We start from the raw sequence: 21577 nt of genomic DNA on the forward strand, positions 1-21577 counted from the left end.
CAGACCGCACAGAGACGTGCGATCCTATGTAGCAGGATCACATGGTCTCTGTGATCATTGCAGGGAGAAGGGTGGACGGCTGTGTTTATATCATCCGACCGCCCTTCTCTGTCAGCTGGGGGAGATCGGTGCCGCTTGACACCCGCACTGGATTCCCCGCTGACGATCGCCCCCTAGTGGCCTCCCAGGCAGATGATGCCTATTAACGTGATTTTGCCTTTGAGAGCCACACTGCCGACGTAAATAGGCAGTGCACCGATGGGAAGTGGTTAATGCTAGTAAGAGACTGCATCACATATGTCATTTTTGATTTTGCCTTTAGTACCACTTTGAATCCTTCCACTTAAAGCGGAGCTCCACCAAAAAGGGGAAGCTCTGCTTATATGCCCTCTCTCCCCCCCTCCACTGCCACATTTGGCACATTTTGAGGGTGGGAGCGAGTACCTGCCACGCCAAACTCAGCTGGAAGTGCAGCCCCCCTCCTCTTTCCCCCGCAGCCGGTCCAATTAGAGAGCGCAGAGCAATTCGGGCATGCAGAGTAGGGAACTGGCTGTGAAGCCACACCGCTTCACTGTCAGTTGTTCTTAGTGGAGATGGTGGCGGCAGCACCCGATAGGCGATTTAAAAATCGGCTTGGGTAAAGACAGCGCTGGATTCCTGGACAGGTAATGGTCCTCATATTAAAAATCAGCAGCTACATTATTTCTAGCTGCTAACTTTTTATTTTTTCTGCAGGAGCCTGGAGCTCCTCTTTAACAATGGAATATTTTGAGACATCAAGGTAAAGCTCATAAAGGGGCATAGTAGGACAAAGCTGTCCAGGACTTCAGCACAATTACAGAATTGTCTGGACCGAGTATGGTCAGACGTGCCCAGCATGTTTTGCCAAACTTCTCCCTCTCTCAGATCTTCACAATATAAAGGCTAATTATTCTACAGTCCAAGATAACAGCTAAAGGCGCTTAACATTTTTGAGACAACACAGGAGTTATGCATAGGACACATAGGACACAATACAGCTCTGAGTTTTTTAAATATCACCCATTTTTTGCACTTCTCAGACAAATATAAATAATGTTTCTAATGGTATGTTTAACAGACCAAAGGGGAGCAAATAAGAAAAGCTCATTGTTAGGGTTTACATACACCTTAAGATTTTCAGTAACGGTAAACTCTGTGTATGGATTGTATAGATATGGATTGTTTTGTATGCTTAGGCTGAATTACCCATGTTGTGACAGGTTTACTTTAAAAATTAGATTTTATTCTACCTTAACCCAGCACTGAAAACATTCTTGATGGTATCACAATTACAGCAGAACCTTACGCTCAATATTATATTTCTGATAGCAATTCTTCCATATTCTCAGTCATCAAATCTTAAGGCAGCACTTCAGTGTCCAGTATAGTAAGGGCATAAATCATTTAGACCCAAGATCCAGTACATAGGGTAATAGAGAGCAGAAATCAATAGTCACTCTTCAGGTCATTATAAACTTGCAATACTTTAATGAAGGTGGAATTGTGGGAAACACACCATCATGGTCTAGATAAACAGACTTTCAATGCAGCATTTTTCTTGACAAAGTTAATGTATAGAACTGAAATGTAGTTTATCATGGCTCACAGTTAACTAGGTAACATTGATTGAAGGGTTTTTGATTCTTGTATATACAGCCAATATCTCAAAACATAATTAAAAGACATTCAGTTGGAATAGGTTTTATTGTTCTAACGAAAATATAGTAAAGTTAATGTTATAACAATTACATCACATTTATTTGTATGCTTAATTATGCATTACCAAAACCTCATTTAAACATTTATGTGTGTTTTATGTCCATTTCCTTCTTTCTTGTGAAAATCCAATCATTCTTTTGTCATTGCATTTGAGAGCTCATCCCCTGTCCCTTACATTGCATTCTCTGTAAATTGGGCAATACCCTTAAAGCGGTAGTAAACTTTAGAATAATGGAAAAAATAAATTCCTCCTGCATAATAATATCATAATGTGCAAGTATGCATTGCATCAGCGCTGACAGGGCTTCCATCTTCACCAGCTTTTCCTTCCCGAGTTTGAGGGCTCTGACCGCTTGAATGACCAAGCCTCGTTGACGTCACTCCCGCGTTTGGCACAGAGCTCTGAAAGCATGCCATGAGTATGAGAGCATATGCACCAGTGATGTAACTGGCTGTCAAACAAGCGAATATCTTCTAAACTGTGCATGTTTAAGAGATATTAATTTTACCTACAGGTAAGCTTTATTATAATAACTGTGTATATTTATAGTATCTCACAAAAGGGAGTAAACCCCTCACATTTTTGTAAATATTTTATTATATCTTTTCATATGACAACACTGAAGAAATGACACTTTGCTACTATGTAAAGTAGTGAGTGTACAGCTTGTATAACAGTGTAAATTTGCTGTCCCCTCAAAATAACTCAACACATAGCCATTAATGTCTAAACCGCTGGCAACAAAAGTGAGTACAACCCTAAGTGAAAACGTCATGTGACAAGGTCTCAGGTGTGAATGGGGGGCAGGTGTGTTAAATTTGGTGTTATCGCTCTCTTATGCTGGTCACTGGAAGTTCCACATGGCACCTCATGGCAAAGAACTCACTGGGGGTCTGAAAAAAAGAATTGTTGCTCTACATAAAGATGGCCTAGGCTATAAGAAGATTGCTAAGACCCTGAAACTGAGCTGCAGCACGGTGGCCGAGACCATACAACGGTTTAATAGGACAGGTTCCACTCATAACAGGCCTTGCCATAGTCGACCAAAGAAGTTGGGTGCACGTGCTCAGTGTCATATACAGAGGTTGTCTTTGGGAAATAGACGTATTTTTGTTGCCAGCATTGCTGTAGAGGTTGAAGGGGTGGGGGGTCAGCCTGTCAGTGCTCAGACCATACGCCACACATTGCATCAAATTGGTCTGCATGGCTGTCATCCCAGAAGGAAGCCTCTTCTAAAGATGATGCACAAGAAATCCCCTAAACAGTTTGCTGAAGACAAGCAGACTAAGGACATGGATTACTGGACCCATGTCCTGTAGTCTGATGAGACCAAGATAAACATATTTGGTTCAGATGGTGTTAAGCATGTGTGGCGGCAATCAGGTAAGGAGTACAAAGACAAGTGTGTCTTGAGTACAGTCAAACATGGTGATGGGAGTGTCATGATCTGGGGCTGCATGAGAACTGCTGGCACTGGGGAGCTACAGTTCATTGAGGGAACCATGAATGTCAACGTTCACTGTGACATACTGAAGCAGAGCATGATCCCCTCTCTTTGGACACTGGGCCGCAGGGCAATATTCCAACATGATAACGACCCCAAACACACCTCCAAGACAACCACTGCCTTGCTAAAGAAGCTGAGGGTAAAGGTAATGGACTGGCCAAGCATATCTTTAGACCTAAACCCTATTGAGCATCTGTGGGGCATCCTCAAATGGAAGGTGGAGGAGCGCAAGGTCTCTAACATCCACCAGCTCCCTGATATCATCATGGAGGAGTGGAAGAGGACTCCAGTGACAACCTGTGAAGCTCTGGTGAACTCCATGTCCAAGAGGGTTAAGGCAGTGCTGGAAAATAATGGTGAGATTGGTGACCACACAAAATATTGACACTTTGGGCCCAATTTGGACATTTCCACTTAGGGGTGTACTCACTTTTGTTGCCAGTGGCTTCGACATTAATGGCTGTGTGTTCAGTTATTTTGAGGGGACAGCAAATTCACACTGTTATACAACATTTACACTCGTTTCTTTACATTGTAGCAAAGTGTCATTTCTTCAGTGTTGTCACAGGAAAAGATATAATAAAATATTTACCAAAATGTGAGGGATGTACTCACTTTTGTGAGATACTATATATATATATATATATATACACACATACACACACACACACACACACACAAACATTATATATACACACATACACACACACACACACACAAACATTACCGGGCCAAAAAAAAAGTTGCCTCCAAAAAAAAAAGGTCACATAGATAGATAGTTAGTCAGGTTAAAAACAAACAAAAAAAAAAACAGTATTGAAAAACCCAACCATACAATCCCATATACACAATCCTATACCCGAAGTTGATCCAGAAGAAGGTTGTTCCAATTTGATACAGCATGTGAAAAATAATTCCTTCCTGATCCCCCAAGAGGCAATCGGATATTCCATGGATCAAATTTACCTAATAAAATTTTAGCACCCACTTATATTAAGTACACCCGGGAAAGAATCCAGTCCTTTTTTAAAGCAATCTAGTGCGCTAGCCAGAACCACCACTGGAGGGAGTCTATTCCACATTATCACAGCTCTTACGGTGAAGAAACCTTTCCGTATTTGGAGACAAAATCTGTATTCCTCTAGACATAAAGAGTCCCCCCTTGTCCTCTGTGTTGACCTTAAAGTGACCAACTCAACACCAAGTTCACTATATGGACCCCTTATGTATTTATACATGTTGATCATATCCCCCCTTAATCTCCTTTTCTCAAGAGAGAATAAATTCAGTTCCTCTAATCTTTTCTCATAGCTGAGCTCCTCCATGCCTCTTATCCGTTTGGTTGCCCTTCTCTGCACTTTCTCCAGTTCTCCGATATCTTTTTTAAGAACTGGTGGTCAAAACTGAACTGTATATTCCAGATGAGGTCTTACTAATGATTTGTACAGGGGCAAAATGATATCTCTCTTAATACAAGAAAGGACTTTGCTTGCTTTGGAAACCGCAACTTGGCATTGCATGCTATTATTAAACTAATATTAAGCTTATGATCACACACTCTAATATTTTGTTGGCTTTGATTACGTCACACATTCACTGTGGCATTGTTTCGATAAGCTTCTGCAATGTCACAAGATTTATTTCCCTCCAGTGTTGCATTCATTTTTCACCAAGATCTTGTATTGATGATGGGAGAGTCGGACCCCTGAGTAAAGCCATTCCCAGGACATCCCAACGATTCTCAATGGGGTTAAGTTCTGGACTTTGTGGTGGCCAATTCATATGTGAAAATTATGTCTCATGCTCCCTGAACCACTCTTTCACAATTTGAGCCCAATGAATCCTGGCATTGTCATCTTGGAATATGCCCGTGCCATCAGGGAAGAAAAATCCATTGATGGAATAACCTGGTCATTCAGTATATTCAGGTAGTCAGCTGACCTCATTCTTTGGGCACATGCAGTAACTATCCAAAAGGAACTTTAATGGCATCCCAGTCTTAGTCCAATGGATTCAATATTAGGTTGGCCCACTCTCTGCAGCTGTAACAGCTTCATTTCTTTTGGGAAGGCTGTCCACAAGGTTTAGGAGTGTGTCAATAGGAATATTTGACCATTCTTCCAGAAGCGCATTTGTGATGTCTGACACTGATATTGGGGGAGAAGGCCTGGCTCGCAGTCTCTGCTCTAATTCATCCCAAGGGTGTTCTATTGGGTTGAGGTCAGGACTCTGTAGGCAAGTCAAGATCCTCCATCCAAAACTAGCTCATTCATGTCATTATGGACCTTGCTATTTCCAACTGGTCCAAATTATTTGGTGGAGGGGAGATTATGGTGTGGGGTTGTTGTTTAGGGGTTGGGCTTGGCCCCTTAGTTCCAGTGAAGGGAACTCTTAGAATTGAAAAGTCAGAAGGTTTTTTTTTATCTGAATGCATTCTATGCATTAGGATAAAAAGCCTTCTGTGTGAAGCAGCCTCCCCAGCAACCCCCTAATACTTACCTGAGCCCATTTCTGTCCAGCGATGTCCACGAGTCCCTCGGCCATCCAGAACTCTCCCTCCTGATTGGCCGAGACATGCCGTGGCGCCCTTGGCTCCCACGGCTGTTATTTAAAATCAGTTAGCCAATTAGGAGAGAGAGGGGGCGGGCCGAATGGCAGCTCCGCTCAGCTCGGCTCAGGTGCCCCCATAGCAAGCTGCTTGTTGTGTGGGCACTTGACAGGAGGGAGGGGTTAGGAGCATCATAGAGGGACCCGAGAAGTGGAGGATCCAGGCTACTCTGTGCAAAACCCACTACATAGAGCAGGTAAGTATAAAATGTTTGTTATTAAAAAAGTAAAAAAAAAAACCAAGACATTACAATCACTTTTAAGGTGTCAACATAACCATCTTCCCTGTCCCTGCTGAAGAAAAGCAGGCCCAAACCATGATGCTGCCACCACCATGTTTGACAGTGGGGATGGTGTGTTCAGGGTGATGAGCTGTGTTGCTTTTACGCCAAACATAACATTTTGCATTGTTGCCAAAAAGTTTGATTTTGGTTTCATCTGACATTCATCTGACCTTCTTCCACATGTTTGGTGTGTCTCCCAGGTGGCTTGTGGCAAACTTTAAACGACACTTTTTATGGATATCTTTAAGAAATGGCTTTCTTCTTGCCACTCTTCCATAAAGGCCAGATTTGTGCAGTATACGACTGATTGTTGTCCTATGGACAGAGTCTCCCACCTCAGCTGTAGATCTCTGCAGTTCATCCAGAGTGATCATGGGCCTCTTGGCTGCATCTCTGATCAGTCTTCTCCTTGTATGAGCTGAAAGTTTAGAGGGACGGCCAGGTCTTCGTAGATTTGCAGTGGTCTGATACTCCTTCCATTTCAATATTATCGCTTGCACAGTGGTCCTTGGGATGTTTAAAGCTTTGGAAAACTTTTTGTATCCAAATCAGGCTTTAAACTTCTCCACAACAGTATCTCGGACCTGCCTGGTGTGTTCCTTGTTCTTCATGATGCTCTCTGTGCTTTAAACGGACCTCTGGGACTATCACAGTGCAGGTGCATTTATACGGAGACTTGATTACACACAGGTGGATTCTATTTATCATAATTAGTCATTTGGGTCAACATTGGATCATTCAGAGATCCTCACTGAACTTCTGGAGAGAGTTTGCTGCACTGAAAGTAAAGGGGCTGAATAATTTTGCACGCCCAATTTTTCAGTTTTTTATTTGTTAACAAAGTTTGAAATATCCAATAAATTTTGTTCCACTTCATGATTGTGTCCCACTTGTTGTTGATTCTTCACAAAAAATTACAGTTTTATATCTTTATGTTTGAAGCCTGAAATGTGGCAAAAGGTCGCAAAGTTCAAGGGGTCGAATACTTTCGCAAGGCACTGTACACACACACACACACACACACACACACACATATATATATATATATATATATATATATATATATATATATACAAACATACACAGTATCTCACAAAAGTAAGTACACTTATCACATATTTGTAAATATTTTATTCTATCTTTTCATGTGACAACACTGAAGAAATTACACTTTGCTACAATGTAAAGCAGATAGTGTTCAGCTTGTATAACAGTGTAAATTTACTTTCCCCTCAAAATAACTCAACACACAGCCATTAATGTCCAAAACCTCTGGCAACAAAAGTGAGTACACCCCTAAGTAAAAATGTCCAAATTGGGCCCAAAGTGTCAATATTTTGTGTGGCCACCAATATTTTCTAGCACTGCTTTAACCCTCTTGGGCATGGAGTTCACCAGAGCTTCACAGGTTGCCACTGGAGTCCTCTTCCAATCCTCTATGATGACATCACAGAGCTGGTGGATGTTAGAGACCTTGCACTCCTCCACCTTCCGTTTGAGGATGCCCCACAGATGCTCAATAGGATTTAGGTCTGCAGACATGCTTGTAAATACAAAAATACAAAAAATTATATCAGCGCAAGCAAGTGAAAACAAGATATATATAAAGCAGCTGACACCAAGGTAAAATATAAAAACCCCAATAATGTAACAATAATATAAAAGTGCAGCGCTAAAATTGGTCAATAAAATACAGTAAAACACTTCAATGTCCTTGTAAAATTATCAATGACTGAAAAGGAGGGAAATAATGTCCAAGATAAGAAATCCCAGGAAAAGTGCACAGTGCTCCATATGATAAGGTGCTCACATTCGGTGTCAATATCCTCCACCAATAGTACCAGCCTCTCACCTGAAGGCTGTGAACAAACAGCCTTAATCAGACATCAGCACAGCAGTATCTCCAGACTGGGTCATCGGACATTATAGAAATCCCCTTCTTATAAAAGGGGTAGTGATATCCCTGTACTATACATAGCCGTTGCAGAGAGGAGAGCTGTCAGAGGAGCCCAGTAGTTCCACCCACTACAGGCTGTCTGCAGAACACTACAACAGGAGGCAGAGGACAAGACCAGACACCAAACTTGTGGTAAGTGTAGCGCTTTACAAGTATGGAAATCAGAACTCCAGTAGGGACTGCAGACATGAATAGTTACATCAGTGCGTCTAGCTCCATCCAATGCATTTAGTCAGAATATGATGTCATCAGGAGCTTAAAGCTGTCTAAGCTCCTGATGACATCATATTCTGACTAAATGCATTGGGTGGAGCTAGACGCTCTGATGTAACTACTCATGTCTGCAGTCCCTACTGGAGTTCTGATTTCCATACTTGTAAAGGAGTTGGGACGAAGTAGCGAGGAGACATTGCTGGAAGTGGCAGCAGAGGAGATGTATGACGGAGTCATTAAGAAGTACCTGAGCTTGACATCTGCTGATGATATTGGTATAACACCTTGCTGGGAGAGGCTGTCTCATTAAATTGAGTAGCCACTGAGTTCTGGTAAGCTGCTTGTGATACCTGTGCACAGAGGTGTCCCCATCTTTCACTTTTCCTTGGTGTCACCGAAAGGATTATTCTTCTCAACACCCTGCATGTGGATTCATTTTCATTTGCACTATTGTTTTGGGACTTTATCCAGTATTTTGGACACTACCCCGTTTATGTTTTTTGTGGTTTTTCCACTTGTCACACAAATATTCAGAATTTTTCATTTACTTTAGTGCTGCACTTTTGGAAGAATTATACTCACTTTTGTGAGATACTGTGTGTGTATATATATATATATATATATATATATATATATATATATATATATATATATATATATATATATATATATATATAGATATATATATATATATATATATATATAGATAGATATATATATATATATAATTATTTCTGTATATTTGTTACATTTTTGAAGTATCAGAAATATGTGGAAAAAACCCTAGTAAACACTTTGTTTCCTCCTGGGGACATTAGAAACGTTGCTGACAATTATTATAGGCTTTATATTTATCTTAAAAAGGCTGCATGTTCTTTTAGTTTTCTCACATCCAGCGGTAGGGCGGATTCGGTAACATAAACTGTGTGTTTTCTAAAAATCTACACAAGTGCGCTGGCTGTAGGTGGGTGTAATGGATGTGTCGATATTTGCCTGGGTCTATAAATATAGCATGATAAAACAATCTCCTCATGTTTTTGATGTACGCATGTAATTTCCTGTACAACATTTTCTACCACGTGTCAGTTTAAAGACAGGTTGCTTCTTTATTCCCTTTCAAGAATATATCTGAAGGTGTCTTGCTGTGCCCAGTCTTATATGATAGACATTCCTTTCGTACACTGACATTTACCATACAGAATTCACGCTCTGGTCAGTTAACGCAGACGCTCTTCTCATGCACTCATCTATCTATTACTGTGCCAAGAGAGGTCAAGACCTCAGGCATCAAAATGCAGCTAGGAGTAGAGAAATGGTTCTGTTTATTCAGTTTCTGTGTGGAATGAGTTTTAAATGTTACGTGTTATATCACTGCTTGTTGTTAATACATTAGTAATGAAACAGTAGCAATATGCTTGAAATTACTTCTTATACATTGGATGACCTCCTTGGAATAATTGCACATCAATCTATGTACCTCCATGGTGATATTCTTGACATCTATATATTTTATCATATATATAGTATCTCACAAAACTGAGTACACCCCTCACGTTTTTGTAAATATTTTATTCTATCTTTTCATGTGACAACACTGAAGAAATGACACTTTGCTACAATGTAAAGTAGTGAGTGTACAGTTTGTATAACAGTGTAAATTTGCTGTCCCCTCAAAATAACTCAACACACAGCCAATAATGTCTAAACCGCTGGCAACAAAAGTGAGTACACCCCTACGTCAAAATGTCCAAATTGGGCCCAAAGTGTCACATTTTTGTGTGGCCACCATTATTTTCCAGCACGGCCTTAACCCTCCTGGGCACTGAGTTCACCAGACCTTCACAAGTTGCCACTGGAGTTCTCTTCTACCACTCCATGATGACATCACGGACCTGGTAGATATTAGAGACCTTGCACTCCTCCACCTTCTGCTTGAGGATGCCCCACAGATGCTCAATAGGGTTTAGGTCTAAAAACATGCTTGGCCAGTCCATCACCTTTACCCTCAGCTTCTTTAGCAAGACAGTGCTTGTCTTGGAGGAGTTTTTGGGGTCATTATGTTGGAATACTGCCCTGGGGCCCAGTCTCAAAAGGGAGAGGATCATGCTCTGCTTCAATATGTCACAGTACATGTTGGCATTCATGGTTCCCTCAATGAACTGTAGCTCCCCAGTGTTGGAGGCACTCATGCAGCCCCAGACCATGACACTCCCACCACCATGCTTGACTGTAGGCAAGACACACTTGTCTTTGTACTGCTCACCTGGTTGCCACCACACACGCTTGACACCATCTAAACCAAATAAGTTTATCTTGGTCCCATAAGACCAGGAGACATGGTTCCAGTAATCCATGTCCTTAGTCTGCTTGTCTTCAGCAAAATGTTTGCGGGCTTTCTTGTGCATCATCTTTAGAAGAGGCTTCCTTCTGGGACGACAGTCATGCAGACCAATTTGATGCAGTGTGCATCATATGGTCTGAGCACTGACAGGCTGACAACCCCCCCCCCCCCCCCACACACACACACCCCTTCAACCTCTGCAGCAATGCTGGCAGCAAGCATACATCTCTTTCTCAAAGACAACCTCTGGATATGACTCTGAGCACGTGCACTCAACCTCTTTGGTCGTCCATGGCGAGGCCTGTTCTGAGTGGAACCTGTCCTGATAAACCGCTGTATGGTCTTGGGCACTGTGCTGCAGCTCAGTTTCAGGCAATCTTCTTTTAGCCTAGGCCATCTTCATGTAGAGCCAATTTTTTTTTTTTTTTTTAGATCCGCAGATAGTTCTTTGCCATGAGGTATCATGTTGAAATTCCAGTGACCAGTATGAGAAAGCTAGAGCGATAACACTAAATTTAACACACCTGCTCCCCATTCACACCTGAGACCTTGTAACACTAATGAGTCACAAAACACCGGGGAGGGAAAATGGCTAATTGGGGCCAATTTGGACATTTTCACTTAGGGGTGTACTCACTTTTGTTGCCAGTGGCTTAGACATTAATTAATAAATGTGTTGAGTTATTTTGAGGGGACAGCAAATTTACACTGTTATACAAGCTGTACACTCACTATTTTACATTGTAGCAAAATGTCATTTCTATAGTGTTGTCACATTAAAAGATATAATAAAAATTTTTGTGAGATACTGTATATCTGAAAATTGATGAACCCTGATGTACTGAGGCCTATCTAATTTCTTGAGACCCGAAAATTCCAGGACAGCACAAATATCCCCCAAATTACCTTTTTGGAATGTAGACAGTCTGAGGTATTTAGCAGGAGGCATGTCACATTTTTTAAAGTTGTAATTTATTGTCACTTTTGTTTTTGGAAATGGAGGAAAAAATATTTTTTATAATTTTTGTTTTGTTACATACTTTCACCAGTGCAGTACAGCATCATCATATAGCCAGTGTGGTGGTAACCAGGAACACTGACAGGTGATAGTATGTTAAAATGATTTCTTTTTTTTACATACTGTGACCAGAGCAATACAGTGTTACCATAATAACACTGTACCACTCTGGGGAGTTGATCAGTATTTTTTTTATGTACTATGATTGCTTATAGCAGTGAATTTCACTGCTATAACCAAAGATTTTTACTGAATGACAGTATGTAGATGCTGTGTATGATTGTGATTAACTGCTAATCACATGGTACAAATGAGCTGTAAGTGGCCCAATTGTGCCATGTAATCACTGTGACCAATCACAGCTAGCAACACAATTGTATACAATAAATACCATTAAAGGAAGCCATTCATTGTTTACAACTGTCAAGTGATCTGCTGTGATCATGTGGTCACAGCTATCATGTGGTATTAGCAGCAGTGACAGATGGCTCTGGAGTGGGGCCCATTCTCGGGAGCAGGTGATATGATGTCCTCCTAGAACATCAGGGTTCCCGCCCAAACGTCCTTTTACAATGCCCTGGACGGGAAGCAGTTAAAGTACAACTAAAGGCAACACTTTATTTTTGTTTTGGATAGAGTGGAACCCCTTTCAGTTTTTATCAGGGTTGAACGAACACGGACTGTATTGTTCAGGATCGTACCGGACTTTTGGGTTTTCGGTACTCGGACACGGACTCGAATATTTTACTGTATATTCAGGATACAGTCCGTTGTTTGGTAATTTATTTAATGTTTTGGCACGGTTTTAATGGCGCGGTTTCAACAGCTGCAGGGCAGCCAATCAATAAGCATTTAACTAGTGTGCCCTTAGAAGCCATCACAGCCATGCCTACTAATGGCATGGCTGTGATTGGCCAGTGCAGCATGTGACCCAGCCTCTATATAAGCTGGAGTCACATGTGCACATCACTCTGCTCTAACTACTGTAGGGTCAGGTTCCTGCTGCTGCTTATTTGAGGGAGAGATAGAAGATTATTGTAGGGGCAGGCTGGAGATTGCTTTCAAGGAAAGAATAGGACACAGGACAGAAGAATGTTCTTTAATCAGACAGCGATCTACATCGATTTTATTGTGTGGGAGTGCAGTGCACAATCTTTTTGCCCTGACCTGAGCCCAGTGAGGAGGAGAGAGAAAAAAAATAAACTTTTAGCAGTCTGTTAGGTGGGCGGCGTGCAGCGTGCAGCGGACATTTAATGCAAGCTCAGTGCATATGTGTCTGCTTAATCTGGATTTAAAAAAAAATTTAAAAAAAAAAAACTTTTTTTCTTCATATTTTACTGTGACATACAGCATTTAGACACTGCTGTGTTCTAATGTGCTATTCAAAAATCACCAATTTAATGGAAAAATAATTATTTTTCAGTTTTTTATTCATATTTACTGTGACATGCAGCGTTTAGACACTGTTGTGTTCTAATGTGCTATTCAAAGATCCCCAATTTAAGGGAAAAATAATTATTTTTCAGTTTTTCATTCATACGTTACTGTGACATACAGCCTTTACACACAATGCTGTTCTAATCTGCTATTCAAAAATCACCAATTTAAAGGACATTTTTTTTTTCAGTTTTTCCTTTATACGTTATTGTGAGATAAAGCCGTTAGACACTGCTGTGTTCTAATCTGCTATTCAAAAATCACCAATTTAAGGGGAAAATGTTTTTTTTTCATGTCTTTCTTTATATGTTACTGTGAGATAAAGCCTTTAGACACTACTGTGTTCTAATCTGCTCTTCAAAAATCACCAATTAAAGGGAAAAATAAAAATTTTTCATTCATACGTTACTGTGAGATACACCCTTTGGATACTGTTGTTCTATTCCGCTGTTCAATAAACACCCATTTAGGGAAAAAAAATGAAATTGCGGCCTAGTCAACATATGTTACTGTGAGATACACCCTTTGTATACTGTTGTTCTATTCCGCTATTCAATAAACACCCATTTAGGAAAAAAATATTAAATTGTGGCCTAGTCTGCATATGTTACTGTGAGATACACGCTTTGTATACTGTTGTTCTATGCCGCTATTCAATAAACACCCATTTAAGGAAAAAATATTAAATAGCGGCCTAGTCTGTATCTGTACATGTGAGATACAGCCTTTGTATACTGGGCACAAAAATACAGTGTAAGGAGGCCCATACCCCTGGTATATCGTACAAAAAATTGGAATAAACAGGTGGGGATTTGCGGGCCAGTGGGAGGAGAAGGATCACGAACACAACATAGGTATGACTAAAAAAAATATTTTATTTATACATATTAAAAAATTGAGCATAGTTGCCCATATCTAGCATAATTAAAATAAAAATACATGTGTCACACAGTAGAAATACTTCCCAACAAGGGAGAGCTGGTAGCCTGTATGAAGAGATGACGTGAATAGTCTCAGGTGTAGCACGGTCTAAGGGTCCCCTGCAATCCGACGCGTTTTGCACGAGGCTTCCTCAGGGCCAAAGAGACAAAGACAGACCGGTATTACTATAATTGTGTACAGTACATACGGATTAATAGATAACCAAAATAGAATAATATTTCAATACATGTTGCCAATAGCATATTAAGACATTTATGAAACAATAATGTTGTACTAACCCAAAGTGACCCAGGCGATGGCAGGCAGGGTGCGCAAAAAAGATGTCCAAAGATACAAAAATGGGTATAGTAATTATATTGTAGCCCCCAATGTCAGCAGTGATATTGAAGTTTCATTAATACAGCATATGAGCATATACATCCATCTCCAAGGTCTGAGCATTTACTGTAGTAAGATGATATCATATGAATAGATACGGGTTATATATATGCCCCATTACATAAAATTAGTTCTATCCATGTGATGGTAGTATAGACCCACCTTTACATATCCGTCCAAATGATATATAGCAAAAACATATAGGAGTATCTCAACAGAGAGATATCCTACAAAGTCCCATATATTAAAGGCTCTGGTTATAAGAGAAAGGGAACAGAAAAAGGTTTTTGTTACCTAAATTATTATCCGTCTATACGGATAATAATTTAAATTTGTTTGGCGCATCTCCTTCCACCACAGAGGATTACAGGGCGCTTCATTTTGCCTCCTGTTGCTAACTCCTCCTACTCCGCTTCCTCATCCTCATCCTCTACCGCCTCTGCATCCGGTCAGCATAACACCTTCACAACCAACTTCAGCACAGCCAGGGGTAAACGACAGCAGGCAGTTTTACTGATTTAATTGATAACAACAGATACTACACTTGATCTTAGCCAAAAGGTCAAGAAGCAATGCTGGTGGCATTCCCACCTGACAGTGGGGGCACAGTGGAAGCACAAGGTGAAGGCAGAGGAGGAGGCGGTCGCCAACACAGCCAGGGCACCGCCAGCACCTCAGAAGGCAGGGTTAGCATGTATGAAATGTGGAAAAGCTTTGTCGGCACGCCACAACAACCAGGACCACCAGCTGTTTTTTTTGTTTTTTTTTAAGCCGGTGGTGTGTGAGCACACTCAGACTATCACCCGGTGGGTGCATAAAAAAGTTCACACCAAAAAAGTGAAACACAAAAAGTGCACAGGGTGTATACATGGTCCTTGACCCTGATCCCCCAGGGCACAAGGCTCCTGACAGGGACTGGGGTACTTACACTGACTAACCTGGCCGAAACCAGTCAGCCCAGTTCTTTAGGAGGTCTGCTGAAACAGACCACCCCAAGTACTAGGGGGGGGGGGGGGGCTCTCCTGAAGAGAGACCCCATGAGAGAGGGCGAACCAAGCCAGAAGGCCATATCCACCCCCTCCCAAGATTTTCTGGGACAGGCCCAAGGACCTACACCCTACTAATCACGCTGTGCAAAATAAAGTGTACCGCCACAATAAAAAACACAAAATGTGAGACACACAACACATAAAAGTGGGGAAAGGGATAGTGGAGAAGTGCAAGGTTAGTTGCAATACTATGGCAGGCCCTTCGGCCAGGAATAAAAAATTCCCCTGGCCCTGACTCCTGTGACTCCTGACCAAAAGGCCCGGCCCCAGAGGCAGGTGTGAAAAATGTGTGTAGGAAGTGCAGTGTCATTGGTGCCATACTCATAGTGTTGCCATCCACCGTGAATTATGGCACCCCTAGACTGCCACTCCAGGGGCACATACACCACAGGCTTTTCAGAATCCCGGTCCCTGGCAACACCAGTGCAGCCCCGTCCCTACCAGAAGGCCTCAGAACTTAGACAGCTTTGAGAAAGCCCAGCCCACAACCAGGGACATATACCTTTTCCAAGGCCAGACTCAACCCAGAAGGGGGAAAAAAGCCCCCCAGCCGCCATCACCGTTCCTTACCATATACCATGTACCATATAAAGTTCCTTACCGTTCCGTACGTACTATACACGTACTAAATGACGGGTCTGCCCCATTCAACTTCTGGGTCTCCAAATTGGGCACATGGCCTGAGCTTGCCCTTTATGCCTTGGAGGTGCTGGCCTGCCCTGCAGCCAGTGTATTACCTGAACATGTATTTAGCACTGCTGGGGGCGTTATCACAGACAAGCGCAGTCACCTGTCCAGAGCCAATGTGGACAAGCACATGTTCAATAAAATTAACCAGGCATGGATCCCACAGGACTTGTCCGTACCTTGTGCAGAATAGACATGTATACCGGCCTTACCCAGCCATTGTTGTATTTTTGATCTTTCTCACTCTTTTGGGGTATACCCTAAATTAAAAAGAAATAAAATTAAAAACAAAAACCAGTGTTGGCTACCTCATCCTCCTCCACTGCTGCTTCCACCTACACCGCCACATCCACTGCCACCTCAACCTCCTACTCCATATGGGCCTCGTCCTCCTAGATCAAGATGATTATTTTTTATTTTTCTGTTTTTTATGTTATTTTAAGTTATTTCCCTATCCACATTTGTTTGCAGAGCTCTTGTCATGCTCTTAACAAGCTTTTGCTGCCATTTGCAGCCCTCTATCTCTTTCCATGTCTTTTTTAGAGCCATTTTAGTGCTCAAAAGTTCGGGTCACCATTGACTTCAATGGGGTTCGGGATCGGGGTCAAGTTCGGGTTAAGTCCAGGTCAAGAACCCAGACTTTTTTTTCAAGTTCGGCCAGACCCGCCAAACCCGGACATCCAGGTGTTCGCTCAACTCTAGTTTTTATTACTGTCTGTGCCCCCATTAAGGAGAGTCACCCTCTCTATTTGTCCTGTTTATCATTATCATTGAAAGTGAAAGTAAAGAAAATCTCACATTTTTGGTTGTCCCCAGAAAAGTAATAGAGGGGAAATCTTCCAATGGAGACACTAGTCCTGGTGACCTGGTGGTACCGAAATGATTTCCTTAACTTGCAGGGATTTAATCTCCCTTCCTGTTGGGCTATGGGACAGGAAGTGAGGAGAAATCTCTGAAATGGGACACAGATGGCAAAAAAAAAAAAAAAAATGATAGAGGTTATTACGTTCTTGTGCTCTATCCAAAATGGAAAAAAAAAAGTTTTTCCTATAGTTCTGGGACCACTGGTTACTGGCTCCCCTACTCCTGTACAGTCAGGCAACATGCATTCCCCACTTGCATCCAAGCACAAGAAGTCCCTTGGTATTGTTTTGATGTTTTATTAGGGGTAAAACAAGGATGGGGTGAAGCAATTTATGGAATGCCATACCTGAATTAAAGAACAACAACAGGCGACACAATGTCCTTTCTCTGTACAAAAAAATCCTGGACTGCTCTCCATCCTGTACACACACAATCTTTTGTGGATCAGTGGCAAAAGTAAATTACAGACTAGGAGCTCTTAGCCCCTCTTGGAAACAAAGTGAGGCACACTGCACGCAGGAGTTGCACTGCTTGCAGGTAATACCAGCCTTTCTGCCTGCTGCTCTGAAGACCCCCCTGGCCAAGGTAATAAGAGGGTTAAGCACAGCAATGTCCTGTTAGAAAGCTTACTATATGATACTATATGAGGCAGTCTCTCCCCCTTAAAAAGTTTTGGGTTTGCTGAGGCATTCACTCTGTCCTCCTTACTCCCACTGCTTTCTAGGCAAGATTCCATGTCAAACCGCTCTGCTGAACAGACCTTCCTGAGCCAGACTGATCCCAGCCTGGAGATGAGGTCTCCCCTAGACCCCTCCTAGGCCACCAACAGCCTCCTCAGCATTCCTTCCACCCAACTACCCTACTAGAATTTCTTATTCATAGAGCTGACCTAGCCACCCTGCCAGGACAGTACACCTGGGGATTGGCCAGGTTCCCCTAACTATGCAAATCAACCCTCCTGGCTTTTGCCCCCTTACTTCTAGAAGTTTCCCCAAACTTCCAGAACCACGGAGAGGTACAAGAGACCTGCTTTTGTGAGTCATCCATCCTGACCTGCCGTAAACCCTGACCCAGATTCAGATTAATTTTACCATGAGTCAATAAAAGTTGCCTGCACTATTCTAGTAGCACACTAGAGGATGCTACAGTTTTACTTTAAATATTGCTCCACTATAGCATCTAGAGCAGTGATGGTGCACTTTGGCACCCCAGATGTTTTGGAACTACATTTCCCATGATACTAATGCTCTAGTTGAGCATTATGGGAAATTTAGTTCCAAAACATCTGGGGGGGTGCCAAGGTTCACCATTACCACACTAACTAACACACTAACACTTACACACACTAACAGGCCAGATTTTAAGTATTACCTTGGGAGATGCAGACTAGAATACTTGCAATCACTGAGCATCAAATGACATCACCTGTGATGCATTTCAGTTTTCTTGCAAACCTGGCCTGTTAGTGTGCCCTGAGGACCAGAGTTGAGAAACACTGATCTAGAGCATTGCAGTAGAATTGACAAATAAATTTGTATGTATTAAAAGTATGAAAACCCATCTATTTCATATGTAGCACTACTCCCTTGGGAGCTGCTGGTTATGGATTCCCCTGGGTTACCATTAGCAACAGCATGACAGTTCAGCATTTTCCCAAGTGTTTTATCTCAGTCAGGAAACAGTCCAGTAGCTTTGGTTTTTGTGTTTTCATTGCGAACATGGGAATGAGAAGGGAATGAGTGGGATACTCCAACTTATATAACTATGCACAATCTGCTGGGACAACTGAATATTGCTGAATTCGGCAAGGCTGCTGCTTCACCTTGACAGTAGCGGTGAAGAAGTAGTTAATGAACTACTGGGAACAAATTGGACTGTACTGCAGAACACTCTTCAGGCACCCCCTTGTCCCTATTCTTCAGAGTTATCTATATAGCACCCCCTTTTCTGTAATACTCTCTGTGTGAGCTAGCTCCTTGATCCCCTGACTTCAATGGAGTGGTCCCCCTTCCTGGGCAGACCCTTAGGAAAATCTCCTGGTACTCATGGGCACTGTTTTTCCCGAGAGACTCTGCCAGCAGCTCCACTGTCATCACTCTGGATCCTCTGCAGCTCACCTCCACACCCGGTTCACTAGGCCGACTGCCTAAGACCACTTTCTCTCTGCACCCTCACACTGCAGGAGGAGAGACAGCCATCCACCTCCTCCTGGGACTCTGCTTCCAGTCAAAGATGCCCTGTTTCATGTGCCCTCCGTATATATGGCCAATCCCAGGATGCATTGCAAGAATGCCCCCCACTAGGACTGCCATAAAACATGATGTGTCACTGGTTAGGTTTCCTCCACTGTCCAACAAGCTCCCTCATTGGATGCAGTGGGGACACTCCCTCAGACCCAGTGAATCACACCTGGACACATGTGACAGGCAACCTAATAGATCATGCTACCTTGATAAGCAGCAGGAGCAATAGATGCTTTGCCTAGCACCTACCTAACTATGAGGGTGCTACACATACAGGAGGCTGAATATGTAATTTACCTCCTAGTACCAACCAAGATGATCTATGACACTCAAGGTTGGGTTTTTGTAACCAGATTCTCTTTATAATGCCTATACCTTTATTTGTCCAGCTTGTTCCAACCTCTTGTGAAAAAATGTAAAAGTTTAATATATATGACTGCAGTGAACATATTTATTCAATCTACAAAGGAGTAAAATGTGTTGAGATAATGAAACAAAAAGCAGCTTGTGGCTCCAGGCTACAACCTGTGCTGCCTGTCCACAGATCTAAGCTTTATGGCAAACCATTTATTTTACTAAACAATCATATTTTTTATATTCTATTTTCTTTACTATCTTTTTCAAGTCATACAAGTAACTTAGCAAATTGATATGTTGCATCCTAGTGTGCAGTACTTGGTCAGTGTACATGTTAAATATGAACCCTAAGGACAAAAAAAAAGAATGACCTTCAAATCATCCTGTCAGTGTTCCTAAAAGGGACAAGAAGCAAATGACAAGGGAAATCTATGTTGTGTAACACTGATCTTATTCACCTCATTTAACTGTGGATCTGATGCTCTCTCCACTGCCTTTAGATCAATCCTATCATAGCACAACAAAATGCAACATACCTTTTAGAGGTATCACATAAAATGCAAGGGGGTGAATAGGTGACTAGAAGCTGTAAGTGCTGGATCAATGCAATATTTACATAGACAGGACGTGTTAAAGCGGTAGTATCCCGCTTTTTGACACTTTTACCTACAGGTAAGCCTATAATAAGGCTTACCTGTAGGTACAAATAATATCTCCTAAACCGGCATGGTTTAGGAGATATTTACAGTGCATGCAGCCGCTCTCGCGAGCGGCGCATGCGCTCTGAAGGTCCGGGGGGACCTTCAATTAGTTTGCCGGGAGCTTGCCGGAAAATCACTCCCGCGCGCATGCGCGGGATTGACGTCATCGCGGCTCTGGCCAATCACGCCGGAGCCGTCTCTTCCGGCCAATCACCGCGCCGGAGCCGCCGAACCCGGAAGAGACGGCGAGGGATCATGGCAGCGCCCGCAGCGATGTCCGGGCAGCGATGTCCGGGGGTCCGTGTTGGGGCTTCGTTCTAAGGTAAGTTACACATAATGGGCTAGTATGCGATGCATACTAGCTCATTATGCCTTTGTCTTGCAGGTTTTTTTTTTATTTTTTTTTATTTTTTAGGGTTTACAACCGCTTTAAGACACAACACTAAATAATTTAATAAAATTTTAATTTGCGAAGGTCATAAAATTCATTGGACCACTGAGCCTAACATAAGTTCATAATAACTTTTCTGACAGGATAAATGGAGCCGCATTCTGGTAACATCACCCAAGCTACTTTTATTTAAACCAAGCTCATCACCATACCCCTTTGATGCATTTTATTGTGATTTGGCTTTAGGCCTAATCAGGGTGAAACGCATCAGTGGGTGTGGCCAATGGGTGGGGGCTGATGTAGTAAGCTTACTTAGTTTGAATAAAGATTTAAGATTTAAGATTTAAGACTTAAAAATGTTGTTACCAGTGTGGCTCTGTTTTATCCTGTTTGGGTACTGTGGAGTAAAGATTTGCTCCTTGGGGAACCGGCATCTAAAAGTGTTTGTGGATTGTTATGTCGATATCATAGCCTGTTCAGAGAGTAGAGCTGTGGGAGTGCCCACCTACTACATCCTGCCTGCAGGAAACTGCAGGAGGGGCAGACCACACGACCAGTCACCTTGCACAAGGAAGAGAAAGCAGCAGTTACTGGTCTTTATATATGAAGCTCCCCCACAGAGGCAACGTTTTACACTGAATTTCTGCACAGATCTGGAAGAAATATAGAAAGGACACCAAGAGTTAAGTTACATATACATACATCTTGTATTTAAACAATATTTGTTTTGCCTGGAGCTCAGCTTTTACATACAGTGCATAGACCTGCACAGAAAATTGGATTTTCTCCTACAGCTTACCTGTAAAATCCTTTTCTTGGAGTACATCACAGGACAAAGAGCAGCCATAATAATTACTATC

Source organism: Pelophylax lessonae (genome assembly GCF_965119305.1).
Source record: "Pelophylax lessonae genome assembly, chromosome: 1".
NCBI lineage: Eukaryota > Metazoa > Chordata > Amphibia > Anura > Ranidae > Pelophylax > Pelophylax lessonae.